The sequence below is a fragment of the Eulemur rufifrons genome, chromosome 7 (assembly GCF_041146395.1).
Source record: "Eulemur rufifrons isolate Redbay chromosome 7, OSU_ERuf_1, whole genome shotgun sequence".
Classification (NCBI taxonomy): Eukaryota; Metazoa; Chordata; class Mammalia; order Primates; family Lemuridae; genus Eulemur; species Eulemur rufifrons.
In genome coordinates, this window is record NC_090989.1 from 88427646 (window position 1) to 88432771 (window position 5126).

The 5126-nt window shown below is 32.6% G+C and overlaps 1 non-coding gene across 1 annotated transcript; it reads right to left on the reverse strand.

Annotated features, from left to right (window-relative positions):
* Positions 1–4336: 4336 nt before the first annotated feature.
* LOC138388799 (U6 spliceosomal RNA) lies at positions 4337–4443 on the reverse strand. The gene has a single exon (XR_011234286.1). It is a non-coding gene; the product is annotated as a U6 spliceosomal RNA (small nuclear RNA).
* Positions 4444–5126: the final 683 nt, after the last annotated feature.

Consider the following 5126-nt stretch of genomic DNA (forward strand, 5'->3'; position numbering starts at 1 on the left):
CATGGATGGAGTGTAAATGCTTTATAAAAGTTACTCAAAGATGGATACTAAGAGGATATACATAAGACTGAGGTGTGACTTTTTAAATAATGTTCACAACATTTTGCAATTAAGTTGGCTTAGAACTTAATGATTTATAATGACATTCATGAGCTCAATGTCTTAGAAAGAAGATAGTATTCAAAAATTATATATAGTGCTCAAAATAGTAAATTTCATGTTATATGTATTTTACCACAGTAAAATAATTGGGGAAAAAAAATCAATCAATGCAATTCACCACATCAAAACCTAAAGAAAAAAACCATATGATCATCTCAATAAATGTGGAAAAAGCATTTGACAAAACTCAACATAAATTTGTGATAAACACTCCCAAAAAACTAGGAATAGGAAGAGCTTCCTAGACATGGTTAAAAGCCATCTACCAAAAATCCTAGAACTAATCATTTGTAATGGTGAAAATTGAATGTTTTCTCCCTAAGACGTGAAAAAACACATGGATGCTTGCTATCATCATTCATATTAAATTTTATACTAGAGGTCAGAGGCAAAACAAATATCTTCCATAACAATGAAAAGAATCATGTATTACTACAAATTAATACAGGAAAATAATTATTAATAAAAATTATTGCTCTCAAAGAAAGAGTGAGAGAAGCTTATCTGTAGATGGGAGGGGAGACAGTGGTTGGCAGCAGGCAGAAGATTATGAATAATTGTACTATTTGTTATTTTTTATTTTAAAACTAGAATACACTAAAGTTTATTTTCATGCAAGTGGTAAAAATTCAGTGCAAAAAAAGGAATTAATATAATGAGGAGAGGGAACCAAAGTAGAATTCCTTGAGCAGTTGGCAGGAAATGCAATCCAGTGCACTAAGAAGAATTAGTATTTGATAGTGAGAAAGGCTCTTCCTTAGAGTCTAATTACCCATTAGGCACAGTAGGAACAATTTTAGGGGCCTCCAAATGCTTTTAGGGCCCACAAAAATGTTTAAATTAATTTTAAAATCAGAAAGTCATAATGTCCTTTTCTTCCTCCACAGAATCCCAACAAAACCAGTATGGAAGTAGATCCAACTTAGGTGGTAGATTTGCTGGTGAGACTAGAAGAGATTTCCCATCTAACAACTTTTATACTCTCTATAAACAATGAGCTTATCTGGGAGCAGTAAGGACTTTGTACATAGGCAGAGATTTAAAGAATTAGAAAAGTAAAAAATATATGCAGAATTTCTGAGAATAGAGTAGTGAACATAAAAGAGGAATATAGAATGCTGAGTAGAGTTGGCTGCTCATTTGAGATCAGAGATCAAGTATATATACAGGAACACCTTGACTCTAGGCTCTGTGATTTATTCCTGAAAAAAATAAGTTACCTGGTTCACGTAGTCTCTGAGTTGTTGCTAGCCAGTTGCCACCCAAGGAAAGAGTAGAAAGGACAAAAGTAATTGTCTCACTTTCTCCCATTGGCCTTGATATCTCTCTCTCTCATACCTAAATATATCCCCAAAAATGGAAGGGATTTTTACTTTAAAATTCAGTATTATTTTAAACTTTTATAATGAGCATTTCTCAAAGAGATAAATGGAGAAAATGTGGCTCCATATTTAATTTACAGAATCATAAACAGCATGGACTTGAGAAGATAGGGCAAAATGCCTAGCTACTCCACTTACCAGCCATGCAACCTTGGACAAGATGCTTAACCTTTCTGAGCCTTTATTTTCCTTATCTGCATAAGGAAAAAATAATAATATCTAACATAACAATTTTGGTGAAGATTTATTGAAATGATGTACAAAAAACAAGTTAGTGCATACATGTAATACAGTATATGTGTGTGTGTATATATATGGTTCCTATACATGTGTGTGTGTATATATATATATATATATAGCCTGTATATTGTTGTTACTGTTAATTAAAGAAAGAACTCCTACCAAAAACATCATTAACAAAATTAAAGCAAAATCAAATCTTCAAAAATTTTTCATGTGGTCCCAAAAGTGACCGGGAAGATGCACGCACAGCTCTTTTTAAAAAAATGCACCAAGAAATGGAAACCCCAAATACCCTGACTTGATCATTGTACATTCTATGTATGTAACAAATACTCGCATGTACCCCATAAATATGTAAAATATTATGTATCATAAAAGATAAAATGCACCAAGAGAATATATGCCCTTGGGAAATAATAAATTCATTCTTTCATTCAATTGTTCTTTCACTTATTGCATAAATACTTATTCAGCAAACACTCTACCCCCAGCACTTTACTGAGTGCTGGAACAGTGGCATATCATATGGGCTTCTGAAGCCTTCATGTCCCTCTGCCATTTTTTGACTTGGAGGAGTTGAACTCCACATGACTCTTAAAGTTTCATATGCAGAGAACAAGTAATCAACCTAGCTTCAGTTCTCAACTCTGCCCTTCCTTTAAGGAACTATCTTGATTATAGCAGTTATCTGAGAATAGATAACTGCTACCCCACACTGACTTCTCTGCATGACTTATTTTCCTCTGTTATAGAATCTGACATTGACCTGATTATTTCTTTAAAATTAAGCCCTGCTTTCTGACTCTCTATGCCCGCTTTATGTTGGGCATATGACAAATACATTCCTGAATCAAGCTGATCATAGATAGCAACATATCTGAGCTATCTCAGCGTAGTTGTCTATAGAAATGCCTGCACTAAGTCATGATTCAGTGTTATGAACTGGGCTATTATCAAAGGCTGATATAAGAAATGGCCATTTAAAAAATGTTACTCTATTTTCTATAAAATGCGAGTTGAAGACATTATCCGTTATTGTTACTCAACATCCACACAATAAATTTCCTCTAGAATTTAGAGACAGGAAAGTATTTGTCTCACTAGATAAACTTTTATGTTTTCTATAATCTGACAAAAGTAGTATAGCACAGTAGTTAAGATGATGGCTTTGGAGTCAGATAGATTTGGATTTGAAGCCTAGTCCTAACTTTTTCTCACTAGGGAAATTATTTAACTTTTTAAAGTCTTGGTTTTCTCATTTGTAAGGAGATCTTGTTTTCATTTTTATTGTTTTTTTTTTTTTTGTGGGAGGGAAGTCAATAAGGTACTACATGTGATGCATTTTTCAATATCTTATATAATATATAGTGAACTCAATTAATATTACCTTCTATATTTACCATGGTAAGTATATAATCCTGTACTTTTTCTCTCCTACATTAATCTTCACATCTAAATTTCTACTGAACTATAATTATAATGTTGTTCAAAGTTTCTGGTAGAATAATTTTTTTTCATTCTTTCTTCTAAATCTTTTAAATGATTCCTCATTTATGTAAATCTTTCCTTTTTTATTTCAAAAAAATTTAGGGGGCACTTTGTTATGTGGATGGAATTTATCAGGCTGAAGTCAGGGCTTTCAGTGTACCTCTCACCGGTGTACATTGTACCAGATATGTAAATTTTTATTCTTCATCCCTCTTCTACCCTCCTCTCTTCTTAGTTTTCAATGTCCATTACACCAGCCAGCGGTCCCCAACCTTTTTGGCACCAGGGACCGGTTTCACGGAAGACAATTTTTCCACAGACCAGGGTGGGGGTGGGTAGATGGTTTCAGGACGATTCAAGCGCATTGCATTTATTGTGCAGTCAAACCTCTGCTAGTGATAATCTGCATTTGCAGCCACTCCCCAGCACCATCACCTCCTCAGCTCCACCTCAGATCATTGAGCATTAGATTCTCATAAGGACCATACAAACTAGATGCCTCACAAGTGCAGTTTACATTAGGGTCTGAGCTCCTATGACGGTCTGATGCTGCCCCTGATGTGACAAAAGGTGGAGTTTATGTGGTAATGCAAGTGAGGGGGCGGGGAGCGGCTGTAAATACAGATGAAGCTTTCTCACTCCCTCCCACCACCCACTCCCGCTCACCCCCGGCTGTGCAGCCCAGTTCTTAACAGGCCACAGACCAGCACTGGTCCACCATCCAGGGGTGGGGATTGAAGCATTAGACCACTTTATGAACATTACATATGTCTTTCTAAATATATTCAATATTGAAGATGTCCTAAATGTTTTTTACATTTATGGGTATAAAAATACCTAAAGAACAGAGAATCCTCTGAGAGATTCTATTTTGTATAAAAAATAAAATTAAGTAAAATGTTATTTCAAATAAATAAAATATAATTTTATTCAATAAATAAATGACATATAAACTAAAAAAGTTAGACCCCTACTCTGAATCTTATGTGTATATATAAGATATAAGATGTGTACATGTGCATGTATACATATATGTGTGTATGTATATATATAATTTTTTTAAAAATATGAAATGTTTCACAAATTTCCACATCATCCTTGTGCAGGGGTCATGCTAATCTTCTTTGCATTGTTCCAATTTTAGTATATGTGCTGCCAAACTGCGCACTATATATAATTTTTAACTCTCCTCAAATGTAGAATAAATCTTAGTTTAATATCTAAAAACATCAAGAGAGAAATAATTTTTTCTAAAAGAACAATATTAAAAAAGATCAATTTCACATAGGTTTAAAAATTTCTAAAAATACATATTAAAAGGCAACACAGACATTGAGAAAAAAATTTACAATAATTAAGACAAGTATAGACTTATAATAGTGACTCCAAAATATTAAAAAGCAAATAAAAAGGGTTGTTCTCAACCAATAAAAAAGTGAGAATCCCCAATTAAGAAGGGAACAAGTAATATTAAATAGACAATTTACAGAAAATATAAAGCAAATAGACAAAAATATAAACAATCTAAAATTTGATAGAAGTAAATATGCAAATCAAATAGAGATACCAGATTAGGAAAATGTTAAAAATTATTACACTTCTATGTATACTTCTATGTATACTGAAATAGATTTTATCATATATTGCCATTAAGAGTTCAAATTACTGAAAGTTGTCTGAAAGGAAATGTAGTACTAAGTATAAAAGACTTTAAAAATATTTCTGTCTTTAACCTAGTAATTCCTAATTTAATTTTAATACAATAATTCCACATTTAAGATTTCATTCTAAGAATATAATCAGAATTTTATGTGAAAAGATATTAATGTAAAATTGTTATGAGCAATGTAA